We start from the raw sequence: 22,056 nt of genomic DNA, 5'->3' as shown, positions 1-22,056 counted from the left end.
CATCTTATCATATTCAATCTGATGGGTAAACTGAGATAGTAAACAAATGTTTGGAAGGATATCTTCGTTGCTTTGTATCTGATAAACATACACAGTGGGTCAAATGGTTGCCTCTGGTTGAATGGTGGTATAACACTTCCTTCCATACAACAACAAAAATGACCCCATTTATGGCACTTTATGGATATCAACCACCATCCATCACATCATATTTAAGAGAAAATTCTAAGGTTCAAGCAGTGGAACATCACATCGAGCATCAACAACAAGTCCTCCAACTCTTAAAGGTTAACCTTGTGTTGGCACATAATAGAATGAAACAACAAGTAGATCAACATCGCAACCAAAGAAGTTTTGATGTAGGTGATTGGGTATTCCTACAGCTACAACCGTATAAACAAATGTCCCTGAAGTGAGCTAAGAAGGATAATAAATTATCACCAAAGTATTATGGTCTATACAAGGTGTTGCAAAAGATTGGTACTATGGCATACAAATTGGAGCTTCCTGCAGCTTCTCGAGTGCACCTAGTTTTCCATGTTTCATGTTTAAAGAAGGTTATAGGCGACAAGCTCCCAGTTCAAACAATATTTCCAGAACTTGACGAGGAAGGAAAAATTATATTGGAACCGGAAGCAGTCACAAAAACAAGAACTCGACAGCTACGAAATCGATCAATTTCGGAGTATCTCATCAAGTGGAAGAACTTATCCGCTAACGATTCCACATGGGAGGATGAGAATTTTATATAGAAGCATACATAACTACTCAAGCATTGAGAACAACATTTTTTGGAATGAGAGGGGCATGTTAGGTCCCTACAATATTAGTGATTACCACATTACTATTGTAGTTGTATCCCTTATTAATATTGTTGTGCCCCTATTGTCCCCATATTGTTATTACTATGCCCCATAGAATCCCTCTATTGTTATTCTTGTGGCTTTATATTATTATTGTTAGGTCGGCTGGGTTATATTGTCACTCCTTAGACTCCTATATATAGAAAGGAGGTTTTGTCATTTGAATCATCAAGGAATCATTCATTTGTGTAATGTAAAGGAGGTTGCTCCCTCGAAGAGGCTACATTCTAAGGAGTTGATCTATCTTTTCTCTTTTTTTGAGCTGGTTTCATAACAGAATCAGTCTCCTCATCTCCATTTTTGGTAATCAGAGAGCTTTTGGGGTTTAAAAGCTTCCCATTTGGGAGGTGTGATAAGGTGATCATGTCCTAAGTGGAAAAAATGCTCAAATTTTCAATTGCTCAAATTTGGTTGAAACATGAATGACTGGATAGATCTTGTCTTTCTGATTCCGGCACCGCAAATGGTTCAAAAAACCAACACTATATGGAGGAGTTATCGCATTTTGAAAATGTTTAGTAAACTGCAATTTTCAAGAAAATTTTGACTTTTGGAAATATTAAAAAAATAATATTTCAGGGAATATTCCTTGGAATATTCCCTAAAATATTCCTTTTGGCTGACCAATCAAGAGTTGCAACGTGGCAAGCCCGGAGGTCGCCATGTGGCCCTGGAACAGTGTTGTAAAATTTTGGTGGATCAAACCCGTGACCTCCTACGGGCAAACCCAATGCTCCGACCGTCTCGCCTATGCATTGTTTCTTAACAATACATGTCTGCGGGTTATATTTTAATTGTAATGGTTTGCGGTTTGGGGCTAGACCGCCAGCGGTCCCAAATGACGTGGTTACATGCGGTGAAGCTGCCGATGGTTATGGTTAAGCCAACCTCCAGCGCATTAACGTTAACTGCCCTATACCCCTGGTCACATGTGGAATCATCTCGATGGTAATGGTTAGATAGCTGGCGGTTTCGCTGACGGACCTCCGAAATTGGCAGGTTTATGCAAAAGTTAACTGCAGTTAAGTGCAGTTTGCCAAATTTAGTGGAGGATTGTTAGGGGAAAACTAAACTCAGGAGGAAATTTTCGACCTAAGAGGGTGAAAGAAGAGTCTACCTAGACTAATTTGGGCCTTCTGAAGCCATTGGAATAGTCCAGAGAAGTTGAAGAAGCCATCTTCAAGGAGATTTTCGTCCAGGGAGATTTTGGAGCTCAGGGCCACCAGGGGTTGGAGGCTATTGCAGGAGCTACCAGTATCCATTCTCAGCAAACAAATAGTCGTTCCTGACTGTAATGAACCTTCTAAATCCAATGAAGGTGTTTTCAGAAGCATTTGGAGACTTCTAAAGGCAGAGATGCTGAAGGGAAGTTTTAGGCAGCCCAGTGCCATCCGTGGAGGAAGGCCTAGATCAGAGACACAGTTCTCGTTTTGAGTGAATGAATAGTGATTTGTTGATGTCAGATATGTGCTAGAGACATTAACAGAGGTTTTAGAGAGATTTGAAGCATTCTGAAGGATTTTGTGCCATTAAGAAGCACAAGGAAGCTTAGTGCACCTGCTGAAGGAATCAAGTCTAAGGGAGCCTAGATCTGTTTACACAAAGAGGACAGCCATGACAAGGATTTAGATGGTTTTTCTAAGCCCATAGGTTCAGTCAATAACCTGCTGGAGTTAAGTGTGGAACTTGTAAAAGAATTCAAGCCATAATCCCAAAGAGCTAAGTCAAGTTGACAAGAGCTCATAGGAGACGTAGCCCACGAGATCGAGGTGAACTCATTATTAAATTTGCTATTATGTGTGATGTTTATCTGCTACATTATATGCCTCATATATGTGTTTAATATCAGCTGAAACAAATCAAGTTAAAGCACTTAAACAAATGAAAACAAATCAACACATACACCTGTTTCAAGTACCTAATTATGCAATTGTCAACATATGCTAGATCATTTTTGTTTAAGCTTTGGAGTGGGAGGTTCTTGTAAGCATGAAAAGTTGTTCAACCCCTCATTTCAGATCAATGAACCTGCAATCTTGGTGGTGAGTCTGCCTCATCACATTTGAACTTGAAGATCTCAAACCTCCATAAGGTTGTGTTATCACTCAAAACTTTTCCTTAGAAGTTTTGGAAGAAGGGAAGGCTTCGAGGTAACCACAAACCAACTTTTAAGCATAGGCTCTAGCTAGCCTATGGCTCAGAGAGTGCTCTCTCTATATAATTTAGCTATGTTTGCTTAGATATTAGGCTAGTTATAGAGTTCAAGGGGGTTTTTGATTTGTATGAAGATCTGGTGGTGGAATCCTTAAAACAGGCTGATAGGTTGATGCCTTTAGGCCATTGGGCAATGGAGTCAAAGAAAGGGCAACAAAGATAAAGTTAAATCACTAAAGGGAATGTTCAAGGGGCAAGATAGCAAAGTGAAGTACAAATCCTTGGACTAAATGGTGAAATGAGTCTAAATGGGGGTGAGAGGGAAATCAAGAATAATCAGGCCGAGGCTAATATGGGAGAACAACAGTGAATCATGAGTAAAGGGCACTTAAGAATCCTTTACTATAGACCAGAGGAGAAACTACGGAAGCTAAGGAGTAGTAAAGAATTCCCTAACTAAGATAGTTTAAGAGAAAACATTAAAAATGTGTAACAATAAGACATAGTGCAGTTAAGAAAATTCTGAAATAATATTAAAGTTAAATATTCAGACTTCTGAAACATTTAAGATTATAAAACAACTTTAAGGGAGATAAAACAACACAAAGGAATTACTCATTTGTACTCCACTTTACACATGAATCCCTTGAAATATCTGATCTTTATTCATCAATCCAGCATGCTGGCCCAGCCAATGATACAAAATCTTTTACAGCCTTTGAACAAAATTCTATTGAAAGTATAAGAATCTACACCTCATACTTCGAAATATGAAGTATATATACAAAAATATTTACGAAACATCTCAAAACAACTTGAGACTTAATCTAAGGAATAAAAAATAGCTTCTTGCATGAAGATAGAGACAAATGTTGAACTGCTTCATGCTGTACCTTTTATTGTGGTGTTGTTGGCTGTTTCAGTTGAGTTGGAGCCTTTTAAGCTGGCTAATATTTATAGCATTTCTACATTGGAATGTCCTTTACTTTCATCTTTCAACTGATACTCTTTGACCTTGCTGCTCTACTTTTATCTGTTTTAACTGGTTGCCTTCATTTAATGTGCAGTAACTTTTCGATGTAAATTTATTACAGTAAATCTGTCATGTTTTCCCACCATTCCACATCAGGTAGTTTTACATTCATCATCCTTTTGTAGATTTCGTCTACCTCTGTGTATTTTGAAAAATTTGGCTTAGTGAAGAACAAGTGTTTCACCTCATGCTCTAGGAAAAACAAGTTCTCAAATGTGTCATATAACACTTTGCCTGTTGACAAGGCTTTAATGGTTTGAAAAACTTGCTTGTTCCTTAGCCAATTTTCTTAGCTCCATAGTCCAACTGGGGCATGAGCTTGGAATTGATGACCATAGGACTGGGAAGACCTTTCTCCCTCAAAATCTGAAACTTAGCCATGAACCTATCAATGGCTACCTGCATGTTATGGCACTTCTCTTCTAAGTTAAGCATAAGGTTTCTTTTGGAAAGAACCTTCCTAATCTCCAGAATGGCCTCAGTCCTATCTTCTATGTTAAGCTCATGGAGCTCATATCTGTTCTTGTTGTTTAGGAAGTGGATGAGTCGATTGGCATCCTCTGGTTTATCCCCTAGTTCTTCCTTTACTTTTTGGATAACTTTAGTAGCTATCTTCACTAATTCTGTCTGCTCAAATATAACTTGAATTGATGGCCAAATATCATTGACAGAATCAATGATATTGGCCTAGAGCATTTCTTTGGTTTGTCTCAGTGGTTTTTGTAGCGTTAAATCCTTCTCCAGGATTTTGATTCTCTCACCCATTCTCAGTTCTTTTGTGTTTCTTCTTTTTGCTGGAGTTGGGCAAGTGTACAATCAGTTTCCAGACTTGCTACCTTTTCCTTTATGCTCTTCATCTTTGTAGCCTGGATAGACATATCTTCCATGGCTTTGACTAATTATGTTGCTTTCTCTCCCTGTGTACCTGTTGTTATTGTAGATTCCGCTGTTATTAGCAAGGTTGTGGCAGGTGGAGCTGTGGGTGCCAACGATACTGCTAGTGTGGAAGGAACCGCTGTAGATAATGTGGGGATGACAATTCTAGAAGTTGTGGCCAAGTCACTTTTCTTCGACTGAAATAAAGTGTGAAACTCCTTCTCTGTCTCCTTGAGTTGATTGTTCAGCTTCAGGACCAAGTCCATGAGCTCTTCATGTCCTTGCTGTGCTTCCAGGACTTCCTTTGTATGTCAGTGATGCAACTGGGGAATATTTAGCTGCTTCTTGAGTGCAACAATGTCATCATTTTTCTTTTTACTTAGCTGCTTTGTAGCTTTAATATCTTTGGGATCATGCCCCATCTCTATGATCAAGTTTTCCACGGACTTGATTCTAGTATCCTTGGCCTGTGAGGAGGCCTTCTCCAACTGAAATTGTGCTGATATATTGTTTAGGGAGTTCTGTAATTGGTGGGTAGTAATGGCCTTCCCTGTTAATGTGGAGTATATCATCTCCCCTATTTCCTTGTGTAGTTCAATCTGGTCAATGGGATGAATATCCCTTGCCAGTACTTTAGAATCCACCTTTTTGAAATCTGATGCTACTCTTGGCTACTGAGTGGTTGGCTTGATGAAAGTCATCTGCATTTTCCCCTCTTTGATATCAAACGCTGACATTAGTCTTGTTTGATTAGTGGGGGTTATTTTTAGATATTGGGCATATGTTTGGGCCTTAAGCCTCTCATTTCTGGCTTTCATCTCTTTGTATCTTTCCTTGATATCTTGGTCCTTATCTACATGCATTCTGAAGGAAGATACCTCAACACTTTGTTGCCTCATCAACATTTGAGTCTGTGATGTGGAAGGCTCCTGCACACTCAGAGATGGAGTGGCGAGCCTACTTCTTTCAACCTCTGTGTTGGTGACCTCAGCTAAGTCATTAGTGAATTCTTGCTCAGAGGCTAGATTGGGCTTTTGCCTTTTGTTTGATTCTTGTTGTACATCAGAAGTAGGCATTCCTAAAGTGGAAGCCCCTTCTCTATTCCTTTTTGGGACCTTCTCCTCATTCTGAGGAGTTTACATGACTGGATGGGCACTTGAAGTAGTTGCTGGTTCTTCTGATGGTTCTGTCTTGGTTGACTGTTCTGGCACCTGCAGGAAAGAACCTTCATCAAGTTTTTTTTCTAGATCTATTAATGTGGTTTCAACAACAACTTCATTATTATCCTTGTCTTTTAATGTGTTTTCCACCCATTGCAATTGGTTGGCATACTTTTCTATCTCAGGGATGCGGTAATGGATATAGGGAGCCCTCTTGTTTTTCTGCCTTCTTTTGCAGATGAAATCCAAAGATCATATCTCCATATGAAGTTCTATTTTAATTTTAATCTCTGAAGGATCAGGTTTGCCTCCTTGTTGGCATTATGATGCATGTGTTGTACTTGATGGAAAACAACTCATAGAAGATCAACTCACTTATATATATCTAGATGAATCTACAGAAGAGATATCAGATGACAATTCTCAGTATGACAAGTCCAAAGGGGGAGATTGTTGGCATTATGAGACAAGTGTTGTCCTTGATGGCAAATCACACAAATGATAAATTATAGTGCAACAAATTTATTTGATAAATTATAGTGCAACAAAGTTTCCTTCATGTAGAGAAAAGTTCACGCACTTTTATGCAGAGAAAAGTTTATTCCATGTAGAGAAACGTTCACGCACTTTTATGCAGAGAAGAGTTTATTCCATGTAGAGAAAAGTTCACGCACTTTTATGCAGAGAAAAGTTTATTCCATGTAGAGAAAAGTTCACGCACTTTTATGCAGAGAAAAGTTTATTCCATGTAGAGAAAAGTTCACGCACTTTTATGCAGAGAAAAGTTTATTTCATGTAGAGAAAAGTTCACGCACTTTTATGCAGAGAAGAGTTTATTTCATGTATAGAAATGTTCATGCACTTTTATGCAGAGAAAAGTTTATTTCATGTAGAGAAAAGTTTACGCACTTTCATGCAGAGAAAAGTCCCTTCATGCAAGAGAAAAGTTCACACACTTTCATGGTTGGTTCATGGTATTAGTTCGACAGTTTTTGATCCTATGGTTTTGGTCCATGGTATTGCATCCAAAAGTGTTGATCTCACGCACTTTCATGGTTGGTTCATGGTATTAGTCCGACAGTTTTTGATCATATGGTTTTGGTCCGTGGTATTGCATCCAAAAGTGTTGATCTCACACACTTTCATGGTTGGCTCATGGTATTAGTCCAACAGTTTTTTGATCCTATGGTTTTGGACCATGGTATTGAGAAAAGACTAAGGCTATAAAAGAGGAAGGAGATCATTTGGCAAAGCATCATCTGAATTATTGAATATCTGATAAAGTGCTAGATCTGGAATACTGTGATTGGGTCATGGTGCAGATCTGGATTTGAGCTAAAAAGGGATCTCACAAGTTGATGGAGAACAAGATATAAGGATAGATCGGGATCAAATGGTTTGAAATGAACTATCTCTATTTGATTATGCTTATTCTAGATCTGTATATTGAAAAATGATCTGAACTGGGTATAACTTAAGTTTGAAATCGCTGCAAGTCATGTTTGAATATTTATAGATATGTACGTGGGTTGGCTTTGGTGTAAGCGCGTATATATGCAGGTTTGGTTCATTGTAGTAGCGTATACAATTTGAGCTATGATATTTGAAGTCACAGGTGGTTCTGGTTGTTGATGGGTTCTGATGACAGTTTAAAGGTGTCAGTATTATGCATATCCTGTTTGGTTGATTGTGTTTAGCTTCAGTATTGATGGATGAGAACTAATATTGGATCAGGATCATAATGACTCATATTTATGTGATCTGATGGACTAGATCTGGGTGCTAACACATATATTATCCTTGTATATGTATTGATCTGGTGTTTGGGTGATTCAGAAGATTGATTTATTATGTGCTTCAATGATATTAATGGGTCCAATATGAAAATTGGATGAAACGTGGCCTTTCAGATTATGTGTTGTGCTTCAGGTGTATCCAGTCTGAAAATGTATGAAACGTGGTACCCGGAGGAGAGAAGATTGTAGGCTGGCACCTACGTACTAGTATCTTAGCTAGTACAAGAGCTAAGGGGGTTGTAGCTCCCTTCCAGGAGAGACTGGAAAACGAGAGAGAGAGTTGTAGCTCTCTGCAGGTTGTAGCCTGCGTACTGGTAAAGGACTGCACCAGTACAAAATCATTGTAAAAGGAGTTTCTTATTAAAAGAAGATAGAGACATATTGCAGCAGGTGGTTTTCTCCCACATTGGGTTTCCACCTTATATCATGGTGTTCATGTGTGTGGCTTATGTGTGATGATCTGTTCTATTTTACTGCACCTGTTTACTGTTAATATGGTTGATAATGTTCTAATGCAATCATTAAGGATCAACTAAATGAATCATAAGAAGTTGTGGAAGTAGCATATATGAATATGAATATGGAAATGAAAAAGTTTTATTGATGTGATAATACTGATTCACCCCCCCCTCTCAGTATTATTTCCAACAATTGGTATCAGAGCAGGTCCTTTTGTAGAAGCTTGATCGCTTGAAGGAGATCCGTGGAACAATGGGAAAGAAGCTTAAGAAGAAAGTTCCTAAGCAGAAGAAGACATCTCAGAAGAACTATGACAGTGGGAGAATCGATTGAGGATTATGTGGAAGAAGCACTTCAGATTTAGAATCATTTCAGAATGAAGATGAACTATCAGGTATGAATTTGTTATCCTCTGATGTTCCAGCTATCTATCCATTTGGAAAAGATGAAAGTGATAGCGAAACAACTGAATTTGCTTTTATGGGTGAGCAAGAAAGATATCAAATAGAGGCATAATTTAAAAGGCTTACAGACAAAATTAGAGATCAACAAGTTCTATTGAACAAAAGGGAATGCGTCTTCAAAGAAGAAGCTGCCAAACTAAAAGCTCAACTAGAGGAAGGAAACAAGGTAAGGAAGTTATTCAAGGACAAATATCAAAAGTTGCACGATGAAGTAACATCACTAAGAGATGAAGTCAATGAAAGAAGCACAACCATCAAGAAACTTAGAGATAGATCCAGTTACTATGAAAGTCTTGAAGCCACGATCCGCTCGCTAAAAGAAGATCTTGAAGAATCAAAGAAGCAGAATAAAGAACTACTCCAAGCTCATGAAAATGAAGTTCTTGAACTAAGACGTCAGTTGGAAGAAAAAAGAAATGCTCAAGAAAACGTGAAGAAGTAGTATCTTGAAAAGGAAGAGCAACATCAAGTTGCGGTAAATATTCTAAAAGATAAATTAGAAGAAAAGGATAAACTGTTACGATTTCAAGATAGTACTAAAGTCTTGGATGATATTCTTAATAGTCAAAAGTCTCCTGCTATCAAAACTGGTCTTGGTTTTCATGAATCTATTGAAGGTGAATCTAGTTCACAAAGTAAGACAAGGGACTCTACTGCAAAATCTGAAATGCTCAATAAGGATATGAAAGGTCAATCTCATCATCAACCAAGGAAAGAAATTCTTCAAAGAAAATCTTTTACTCCTCCTATGAATAATGTTGAATGTTATGTATGGCATAATCTTGGACATGTTGCAGCCAGATGAAGAAGAAGAAGGGTTCAAGACCATCATGCAGAAAGATCATCACATTCAAGGTACTTTAATGGATATTGCTTTGCTTGCAATATGTTTGGTCATAGAGCTGTTGATTGCTATAAAAGAAATATGAGACATGTAAGATGTTACACATGTAACAAGCTTGGACATATAGCTAAGGAATGCAGTAACAAAGTATGTGCACCATACCAAAAGGAGAAAACATCATCATCACACTTGAAGTTGTGGAAGAAGAAAGAAGTACAGTCAGAAAGAGGCGGCATAGCACAACATACAGACATAATAGAATTAGAGGGAGCTGGAAGTGTAAAACTTCAATGTCCTAAATCTCATACGCAAGTTTCTTAAAGAGAAGTCACGTATATAAGCGAGTTGGTTATGGCATAGTCACGTATATGATTGTTTGAGGAAAGGCAGTAGGGACAGGTTCAGGAAAAGGATCAGTCATGACTCGGTTTATTATTTGCACTGTTTGATAATGGTTACAATTTGCTGATGATGTGTGGAAATGACTTGATGGTTAGAAGTGTTTTGTTTCTAACTTGATAATGATGATGTATTGATACTTCTTGCTGATATGAATGATCAGATCTGACAGTAAACAAGATGGCACAGGTTTAGGGGGAGCATATGCTTTTAATGCATTGTTGGCATTATGGTTAATAGTCCTTGGTGATGATGCTTATATGGATAAATGATTCATCTTGCTATGATATGGTTATGAGTTGTTCAGATGACTCTTGGGGTTACATAGTTGATATTTAGATCAGATTTGTGGTTGATTCTCTAATGGTGCTTACATGGTGATCTTCATAAGGATAAGCAGAAGTACATAGCTTGAATTCACATCTTCTTTACTTGATGATGAGTCACTCATATGCTGTTGTCGTCATATGCATAAAGATCATATATTACAGTTATGATGCAGGATTCCTACTGTTCTTGGCACATATATGGATGAGGATTGTTGGCTGGATACATGGATGATTATTCAAAGTTGCATTGATGATACTTGATTCATGCAGATGGCTATGGTGTTTTTCACATATGATAGAATGTGAATGATTCTGTATATACAGAATTCTGTTCAAAAGGATGAGTTGATATGGGCATACCTTGATGATTCATGCACTAATACAAGTTGCTGGTCTAGTTGCTGTTGACAGATGCTATGGAGTAGATCATACAGTGTCATTGTTGATGTTTATCATGATCTTATTTAGGTGTTTGGTCTCTGTTATAAATGTCATGTATATCATTTGATGTAAAGGTCATATCAAGACTCATGATGTAATAGTGTGTCTATATCTATTGTAGTCATTTGATGAGATCTCTTCAGGTCATGTAACGGCCTATGTTGGTTTCCCACTATGCCTGGGATGAATGATGTTATTCTCTTATGTTGTCTTTTGGTATATCACCATTGTGATGGGAGATAGATGTATGTATGAGTCTTTTGTGATAGGAAGGTCATTCTCTTATGTTATCATATGTAAACTTTTGGTATGTCACCATTGTGATGGGAGATAGATGTATGTATGAGTCTTTGGTGATAGGTAGGTCATTTATGATGTATAGAGTCATGTTCTTCTTGTAGAACATCTTTTTACAGACTTTGCTTACAGTCAGGGGGAGCATGAACAACACAATTCAGAAAGAGCAGAGCTTTCAGCATGTAGCATGAACAAATTGGTACACCTTGGCATATACAAAGGGGGAGCTCATTCAGAGATTTCAGCAGGTACTCAGGGGGAGTATGAACAACAGAATGTTTTTCTAGGAAAGAGAATATCTTGGTTCGCCCTTTGCCCTTGATGTCAAAGGGGGAGAGTGATTTGGTATTGTTGCCATCAAGTCCAAAGGGGGAGATTGATGGCATTATGATGCATGTGTTGTACTTGATGGCAAACAACTCATAGAAGATCAACTCACTTATATATATCTAGATGAATCTATGGAAGAGATATCAGATGACAATACTCAGTATGACAAGTCCAAAGGGGGAGATTGTTGGCATTATGAGACAAGTGTTGTCCTTGATGGCAAATCACACAAATGATAAATTATAGTGCAACAAATTTATTTGATAAATTATAGTGCAACAAAGTTTCCTTCATGTAGAGAAAAGTTCACGCACTTTTATGTAGAGAAAATTTTATTCCAAGTAGAGAAAAGTTCATGCACTTTTATGCAGAGAAAAGTTTATTCCATGTAGAGAAAATTTCACGCACTTTTATGCAGAGAAAAGTTTATTCCATGTAGAGAAAAGTTCACGCACTTTTATGCAGAGAAAATTTTATTTCATGTAGAGAAAAGTTCACGCACTTTTATGCAGAGAAAAGTTTATTCCATGTAGAGAAAAGTTCACGCACTTTTATGCAGAGAAAAGTTTATTTCATGTAGAGAAAAGTTCACGCACTTTTATGCAGAGAAGAGTTTATTTCATGTAGAGAAATGTTCACGCACTTTTATGCAGAGAAAAGTTTATTTCATGTAGAGAAAAGTTTACGCACTTTCATGCAGAGAAAAGTTCCCTTCATGCAAGAGAAAAGTTCACACACTTTCATGGTTGGTTCATGGTATTAGTTCGACAGTTTTTGATCCTATGGTTTTGGTCCATGGTATTGCATCCAAAAATGTTTATCTCACGCACTTTCATGGTTGGTTCATGGTATTAGTCCGACAATTTTTGATCCTATGGTTTTGGTCCGTGGTATTGCATCCAAAAGTGTTGATCTCACACACTTTCATGGTTGGTTCATGGTATTAGTCCAACAGTTTTTTGATCCTATGGTTTTGGACCGTGGTATTGAGAAAGGACTAAGGCTATAAAAGAGGAAGGAGATCATTTGGCAAAGCATCATCTGAATTATTGAATATCTGATAAAGTGCTAGATCTGGAATACTGTGATTGGGTCATGGTGCAGATATGGATCTGAGCTAAAAAAGGATCTCACAGGTTGATGGAGAACAAGATCTAAGGATAGATCGGGATCAAATGGTTTGAAATGAACTATCTCTATTTGATTATGCTTATTCTAGATCTTTATATTGAAAAATGATCTGAACTGGGTATAACTTAAGTTTGAAATCACTGCAAGTCATGTTTGAATATTTATAGATCTGTACGTGGGTTGGCTTTGGTGTAAGCGCGTATATATGCAGGTTTGGTTCATTGTAGTAGCGTATACAATTTGAGCTATGATATTTGAAGTCACAGGTGGTTCTGGTTGTTGATGGGTTCTGATGACAGTTTAAAGGTGTCAGTATTCTGCATATCCTGTTTGGTTGATTGTGTTTAGCTTCAGTATTGATGGATGAGAATTAATATTGGATCAGGATCATAATGACTCATATTTATGTGATTTGATGGACTAGATCTGGGTGCTAACACATATATTATCCTTGTATATGTATTGATCTGGTGTTTAGGTGATTCAGAAGATTGATTGATTATGTGCTTCAATGATATTAATGGTCCAGTATGAAAATTGGATGAAACGTGGCCTTTCAGATTATGTGTTGTGCTTCAAGTGTATCCAGTCTGAAAATGTATGAAACGTGGAACCCAGAGGAGAGAAGATTGTAGGCTGGCACCTACATACTAGTATCTTAGCTAGTACAAGAGCTAAGGGGGTTGTAGCTCCCTTCCAGGAGAGACTGGAAAACGAGAGAGAGAGCTGTAGCTCTCTGCAGGTTGTAGTCTGCGTACTGGTAAAGGACTGCACCAGTACAAAATCATTGTAAAAGGAGTTTCTTATTAAAAGAAGATAGAGACATATTGCAACAGGTGGTTTTCTCCCACATTGGGTTTCCACCTTATATCATGGTGTTCATGTGTGTGGCTTATGTGTGATGATCTGTTCTATTTTACTGCACCTGTTTACTGTTAATATGGTTGATAATGTTCTAATGCAATCATTAAGGATCAACTAACTGAATCATAAGAAGTTGTGGAAGTAGCATATATGAATATGAATATGGAAATGAAAAAGTTTTATTGATGTGATAATACTGATTCACCCCCCCCCCCCCTCTCAGTATTATTTCCACACTCCTTTCCACCTTCTATGCTATTACAAATAAAAGGACCCAATTGGTATTTGATCTTGAGTTGGGCTTTCTTTTTGGCTTTAACAAAGTTTACGTCATCTGAATTTATTATCTGCCTATAGTACTCTAGGGAAAACAACCTCATTGGGAGGTATTTAGGTAGTTTGCATGGGGCTAGCTAGCACCCATAAATCTTGATTTCAGTGTGGTTTTGGTACAAGTACCAATCTCCCACCTGATGATTGATGTTTAGATGAAGGACTCTCCTAATCTTAGCACTGATTCTTAGTGGAGGGGTTCCACTGAGCATGGTCATCACAGGGTGGACAAAGGAATCTATGAATTCATTGTATGAGTAGAGGGAGGAATGTTGATGAATCAATGGGGTCCAAAAGATGACTGGTCTTGGTTGGCCCTTGGTGTCCAAATTTTGCAAGGTAAGTGGGAATTTATCTGCTTGGAAGTATGGGAAAAGGTTATACAAGACAAAGGAGTATTTGAAGACTCTCTCATTACTCATTCTGAGGAACTGTTCATGCATCCTGTCAGTTATGAATGTGGCAAAGTCATAAATGGTTATAAGAGGCCATCCTAGGGTATAGATGGACATGAAATCTAGGATGATTTCATCAATGTATTCACTTGTGGAGTAACCCAAAACACAAGATATCATCGATACAATATTTCTGCCCCAAGGAGAAAATATAGTTGCTACATATGGAGGGGGGTCTATGAGTTTGGGATATAAGTCCAACAGGTCTCCAATTGAGAGGGGAGTCAAGTTTTGGCCAAGCTGGAGTTGTAGCATCTCATTTATAGATTCAACAGTGATAGTGAAAAGTATGGTCTGGTTAGGGGACATGATTGCTCTTTGACTGGGGACATAGTTGGCATGGAACATATGTACAATTTCAGGGAAAATGTGGACTTGGGGGAACTGGTACTTGAGCAAATTTGACTCCCAAAGGCCAATTTCATCAGCATGGTTCAGAAACTAGTCCCTACTTTGGCAGTGAATTTTGAGCAGGAGCTCTATGATAGAGGTATCTTTTATCTGGAAATATCTATCAGCTAAGGGAAGGTGGTCCAGGTCTAAGTGGGGTGTAGAGATGGGTCTCACATCCATGGAAATTGGGGCAGCCATTCTCAGTTCTTGTGGATTTGAGTATGGGGGAGGTGATTTACAGTATTTTATGGCAACAATGTTCAACGCGGATTAGGTTTGAGTCCTTGAGCTTCTTTGGTTAATTTTTAGCTTAAATAAGAATACTTAATCATTGGTTTCTTTGAAATTTACAAGGTGTTGGGTGAACACTGGTTTAAATACATGGAAATGAGGTAAAATGGCTCTGAACAAGGCAACTGCCGACTGCAAATGGTTGAAGGGGTTCTGTATAGGCTACAAGGTTGTCCGGGTGATCTGCGGCGTCTTTGGAGTGCAATTGGACGTGTGTTGACAGCTTCGACATTCGTAGGCGGCGTGCATGCGTATAGAGGTTTACAGTTAAAATTCTAGTGAAAACAAATGATTTGGGGCTTTTTGGCTTTATGTGCGAAAAGTCAATTTTGGCGAGTACAGGGTGAATAGTGGTCATTTTATCGTGTAGCGGGAGGGCGGTAAACGGTTTCTATCGCACCGCTTTTGGGCGCTCGGTGGTATTTGGGAGGGGCCGCCCGATTCCATTCATCGGTTGACACATAACATAGGGGGTTGATGGAAAAACCACTTTTTTGGGCGGGTAAGGGATGGACGTTGGGTTGGCCCGATATGGATGAGGAGGGAGAGGATCGCATGGTGATCGGGCGGGGAAGCTACATGGAGGCTAGTGGGGGGCCCGACGGGTGTTTAAGTGCAAAGGTATCATGGTTAATGATGGATTAAGGCGGGATTAAGCCATTAGGGTAATTAGCAGAGGATTTAATAGGGGTTTTTCCTAACATAATCACAGATTGATTAGTTAGTGGGTTTTTTGTCGGGTTGACTATATATTTTAGTTTATATTTAAACTAAGGTGTAGGGTTAATTAATATGTAGGAGTTACATATATACGGGGAAATGGGTTTTATTATCAGGATTTTAATATAATAAATTAGTAGTTAATAAAGAATGGGTGGAAAAGGGACACAACACACTAAGCAAATGTTTTTTCATGATTTGAATACTTTTCACATATTAACATTAATACTTAGGGTAATGTGTTTCGGTGGGTTTTTGATATGAAAATGCTTTATGCGGGGGAAAAAATGTTTTTCCTAGGAAAAAGTGTTTTATCCTTAGAAAATGAACATTATTTAGGAAAATGAATGAAATGAAGGGGGGATGAATTTTTATGAGGGTAATTTAGTACTTGATATCCATAAATCATTGAGTCGAGGGTCCAGTCCATCCAAAAGTCAGATAAATTCTCTGAGCCTCTTTAACTTAAAGGTTTTAAGTACTTTGAACTTTATTTATAGGAAATTGGTTAAGTAAAAGGTGAAATGAATGGAGAAAGTTAATTAATTGACTTTGAAATCCATTTGAATGCTTGATTGTTCATTCATATCTATAATTTTTATGATGAAAATGATAAATATGCTTTTGTCTAATCAATCATCATACTTCTGCAACCTTTCTCCTACTTACCCATCTACTTTTCCTACCATTTTTACTTCACTTTATTAGGGTGCATTTGAGCTAGAAAACCCTTATCAAATAATTTTATATTTCTTTACAATAGTGAACTAACTAAATCTAACCTTATTACATCCCAGGGCTCAAATTAAATAGTAGAGATCCTTTTATTTACTCTACCTATCTAATTATCCGCCAAAGTTACACTGTTTGGCTAGATTTTTATTCTCTACTTATAGACATGAAATTGAAAACATGAAATAACCAAGTTTAAACATTTTGACTATCATGGATTGTGGCAAGGATCACAAGCTGCATACAATCTTTTATTATGCATAAAAGTAAATAGGAGTGGTATTTTGTCTTGCTTACTTTCATGGGCTTTTTCCTTTTCTTGGGGTTCATATTTTTTCATCATTTTTGACCATTTTGTTCTTTTTGTCCTTTGATTGTTCTTTTAGGGCATACCATCTTTACATTTTTTAATTTTTTGAATATGGAAAACATTTGCAAAAGTAAAGGTATGTACAATATTACAAGGTTTAATTTCAGTCATTCAAAATTATGACTCCTATTGGTATAGGAACCTAACAGTGGCTCCACTTGGGGATGGAATTTCCTGGTGAAATGTCAAGAACTTTGTAGATCAATGGCCTTCTGAATTGTTGTGATATTACCTTGCAACATTTCCCTTTTATGTTTCTGCATTATTACTATTTATGACAGTAAAACTTTTAAAGCTTAGGGCCTTCTCTTCGAGCTTCAACTTCAAAATTACCATCCAATCAACTCTAGACTTTTGAAAGTAAAGTATGTACAAATGATAAGTGAAATTAGTAACTAGGTTCAATATAGTGTTTGAGCATTCGACCATTCACTGGTCCTCCTCCTTCTTTAGTACCATCTAGTCCTTTAAGGAAGAAAGCATTGTTCCCTCTGTAAGCATAGATGGTATAGGGGCCTTTCCACAGGAAATCAAATTTCCCATGCTTACCCTTATCTTCCCTTCTTGCATCCTACTTGAGTACTTTATCACCTAAGGAGAAATCATATGCTTTGGTCCTTGTGTCAAAAATCTTTTTGATCTTTTCCTGCACAAGTTGAGATCTGATGTAGACCTCTTCTCTGGTTTGTTGGAGATGAATAGTCTGGTTTATTCTCCTCTGGATATCATTTTGTTCAGATTGCAGTTCTTAGAGCATCTTCATCACTGGTACTCCCAAAGAGGATGGAAAAATAGCTTCCATGCCATACACTAGCTGATAGGGGAATGTACCAATTGACTTCTTGGTGGTCAGTTTGTTAGCCCATAAGCCTTTGACTAACTTCTTGTTCCATGTTTTCTTATTATCTTCCAGTAACTTCTTAATAATTTTCACTGGGCTCTTATTTGAAGATTCAACTAGTCCATATCCTTGAGGGTAGTAGACTGTAAAATGACCTAGGGTGATATGATACTTATTGCAAAATTCTATCATTCATTTGGATTTAAAAGCTGCTACATTATTAGTGATGAGCTTGGTTGGGCATCAGAATCTAGACAGAATGTTGGCTTCAAGGAAGTTAATAATAAGAGTATCTGTGGCTTGCCTTGAAGGTATGACCTCTATCCATTTTGTGAAATACTCTGTGGCTGTGAGGATCCACTTATGTTGGGCAGAGGAGGGCGGGTGAATTTCACCAATGAAGTCTAAACCCCATTGTTGAAAAGGTACTTCAGCAGTGATTGGTTTAAGGGGTAATGGTAGAAGTTTTCTTTTTCCTTCAAAAATTTGACACTTGTGACAAGAGGTCACAAATTTCTTGACATCAGAGAATAAAGTTGGTCAGTAGAAACCTGGCCTTAATATTTTATTTGTAGTGTTTCTCCAATAGAGGTGTCCACCACAGTCACATGCATGAAATTCTTGTAGAAATTTGTCAGCCTCATCTTTTATCAAATAGTTAAGGAGAATTCCTTCATGATCTTTCCAAAACAAAGCATTATCAAGTATACAAAATTTCAAAGATTTCATTTTTAAGAACCTACCTTTGGTTCTAGATAATCTAGGAGGAGCTTGTAAGTTTTGTAAAATGTAGATGATATCAGCATACCATGGTGATTCAACAAAGGCTTGACTGATTGGTGGAGTCGCCATCTCCTCTCCTTCATCTAGTGCAACAATAAAGTTTATGTCTAAGGCCTGACAGTTCGACTCAGCCATAAGTTTAGCTAAGCCTTGGCCTTTGATTAACTTTGTGGGTTTGATCTCTATATCATACTCTAAGATAGTAGCAATCCATTTTCCCCTTTTCCCATCAGGACCTTCCTGAGTCAGGATGTCTTTGACTACAGAATTGGGAACATAGGCTACTATATGAGAATACAAAATATATACCCTAAAATCTTTGATAGCTTTGACTAAAGCCAATGCTTGTTTCTCCATTATGTTGTATTTTAAGGGAGCATCTCTTAAGGCTTTGCTAAAGAAAGAAATGGGCTATTCATATCCTTGGTCATTTTTTTGCAGTAAAACTGCAACTATTGTATGCTCAGAAGCAAAGGAAAACAAAATGAAATCCCTATCAAATTTGGGACTAACTAATACCGAGGTTTTTGTCAAGGCTAGCTTGATGTCTTCAAATGATTTCTTAGCTTCGACAGTCCAACTTAGGGTCGAATCCTTTTTCAACATGTTATTTAGTGCTCTAATTAACTCTGCTAGGTTAGAAATAAATCTTCTAAGGAAGTTAATCTTTCCTAAAAAGGCTTGTAGTTCTTTGATATTCCTAGGGTGTTGTATCAACAAGATGGCTTCAATTCTTGCAGGATCTATTCTTATGCCATCTTTAGAAATGATATGTCCTAACAATTTCCCTTCTTCCAATCCAAATAAAGATTTCTTGGGGTTCAAGGAGATGCCATACTTTCTGCATTTTATAAAGACCTGCCTTAGATGATCTAGATGTTGATTGTCTGATTTTGAGAAAACAATAATATCATCAAGATATATCACAAGGAAATCATGGATTTCTTTGGAAAAGGCTATATCCATAGCCCTTTGGAAAGTGGCTCCTACATTCATTAGCCTGAAAGGCATTTTGACATACATAAAGGTGCCCCAAGGAGTGGTGGTAGCGGTCTTGGGTTGGTCGTCAGGGTAAACCAAAATTTGATTGTAACAAGAAAATCCATCCAGTAATGAGATTCTGGTTGTCTCAACTACCCTTTGTAATATGTGGTCCATTTTGGGAAGAGGGTAATTGTCTTTAAGTGATGCTTTATTCAAGTTTCTGAGATCTACACAGAGTCTGATCTCACTAGTTTTCTTCCTGGTTGGGACCAAGTTTGAGACCCATTCAGAAAACCTTATTGGTGCAATTATCTTGGCATCATACATTCTCCTAATTTATTTTTCTATTGAAGGTAATAAGACATGATTAATTCTCCTAAGCTTTTGTTTGAAAGGTTTTTTATTCTCTTTGAGAGGAATTGTGTGTTGGATGATGTTGGTGTCATAGGATTTAAGGTCCTCATAGCTCCAAGCAAAGACATCCTGAAATTCTTTCAATAACTCAATATATTTCACCTTTTCTGTTAAAGGGAGTGACTTTGACAGTTTGATTAGCTTGGGATTGTCTTCAATGCCTATGTTACACTCTTCAATATCAGATTTTAATGGTTCCATTTTAGGCTTCCTAGGAACATCATTTGAATCGAATAAGTCTTCCAGAGGGGTTAAACCTTTTGGTAAGAAATTATCCTTGAGATTAATTACTTTGTTTTCGTCATTAATTGTTTCATCAATCTCAACCTGTTCTAGGTTGTCTATATCTAACCTTGTGAATTTAGTGGGATTAAAACTATCTACTTCATTACCTTCTAGCTCATTTATTATTACTTCATCCCTAGAGTTAAGATCTATGGATGTATCAGTGTCTATGTTACTATGTGCAAATTCTTCTTCTAAAGTTAAGAAGTTGTTTATCTATTTATCGTTTGAGAATACTTGCCAGTTCTGCACATTATCTAGGATTGAAGGCTTGTGCCTGACCTCAATAATGTACTGATGGTTAGGTTCGAAGGGTGACCTACAGGTACTGGAAAGTATTCTAAACTATGGGCTTGCATATTGTGCTTCCTAGGAACTACTGCAAGCTGTGTTTCTAGAAAAGTATTGAGTATTTCTACAATGGTTCCTCTATAATAACCTAATCTAGTGTCTTTAGTCATATATACACCCTTAATCTGATTTACAACTAGCTCTGAGTCTCCTATGACTGAAACTCTTTGAGCACCTAAATTCCTAACTACCTTGAGACCTAGAATCAAAGCCTCATATTCGGCCATATTATTGGTACATCTGAAATTTAACCTATAGGCATGGCCCTCTGAGTGATTGTTTTCTAAATTATAAATCCATACTCTTGCTCCTGCTCCTAACTTATTTACAGAGCCATCAAATTCTAAATGCCATAGGATTTCATGTACATAGTTCTCATCATCAGTATCCCATTTATTTTAATTTCTAGCAACGTGATTACTCTCTTTATTGCACAATTATGAAGTTTCTTTAGATTCATTAGCAGTGGAAACTGAAATTTCTTTTGGTTCTACAACAACACTGTTAGGAGTTTTGTTTGGTGTTTGATCAGTGTTGAACATAATAAAAGAGTCTACATTTGAATGCATGGAGTAGATGGGATAGTTTTGAGGTCGATATTGACTGCTTACCATGTATTTCATGAAAGTTTCTCTGTACAGTTTCTTGGGTTGTCCAAACACAGAAACTGTGGCATATGACATATTCAGTTGGAGGGATCCTTGAATCTTGGCTCCCCAAGTTCTGGACAACAACATGCCATATTTTGGTGGGATATCAGCCACTACAATGTCCATGAGGATGCTCTTGGCAGGGTATTGGACTAACGTAATACACAAATCTCTGATTAACCCTAGACATTCTACTTGACTTGAATCAAAGGAGAATAAGTCTTTTTAAGGTCTAGTAATGTCTAGTTTCAATTTTTCCATCACTGATTTTGGCATTAGGTTGTGAGAAGCCCCATAATCTAACATGGCATTGTGTAGTATTTTATCATGAATATTAAGGCTAATGTAAAAAGGTGGAATTCCTCCTTCTTGTGGTTTGCCATTAACTTCTGGTCCAAACATTAATTTTGGCTTATCATCAAACAAGTTAACTGAGTCTTCATTTTCAGTAATGTTCAGGGTCTGATTTACCTGTGATTTGTAAGTTTCATTTTTAACTAGTTCAGTCAAAGGGACTGAAATTTTCAGCTTGGATATCTCTGCTCCCAAATTGAATGATGAGGAAGGGTTGTAGACCTTTGGAACAGGGTTTTGAGTGGAATTATCTTCCTTTTGTTTACTTGGGATTTCCTTATGGGGACTTTCAGATCTGGCATTATGGGTGTTTTTCTTTGGTTCTTTAAGTGGAACTGATGTGGATGGCTGCTCAACCAAGGGTTGGTTGGCAGTTATTTCTTCAATGATGGGACTAGGGGGATTTTGGTTTGGTCTAGGGAGGATTTTAAGTACTTCCAAAATAGGAACTTTATTTGTTATTTTGGGTTGATTTGCCATTGCTTTCTTAGTTTGGTCAGGAGGACCAACATTCTTTTTACTTCTCAAATTATATTGTTTGTGCACTTTGAATATGGCATAGTCATATCCCTTTTTATAGTCAAATGACTCTCCAGACTGGGTTTGAAGCTCTTGGAGCATATGCAATTCTTCCTCATCCTGGGAGAGGAATACAGGGTT

This window comes from Pinus tabuliformis, chromosome 1_2, assembly GCF_031772625.1.
Source record: "Pinus tabuliformis cultivar Carrire ecotype Pingquan chromosome 1_2, CPIR1, whole genome shotgun sequence".
Classification (NCBI taxonomy): domain Eukaryota; kingdom Viridiplantae; phylum Streptophyta; class Pinopsida; order Pinales; family Pinaceae; genus Pinus; species Pinus tabuliformis.
This window is presented reverse-complemented; position numbering follows the sequence as displayed.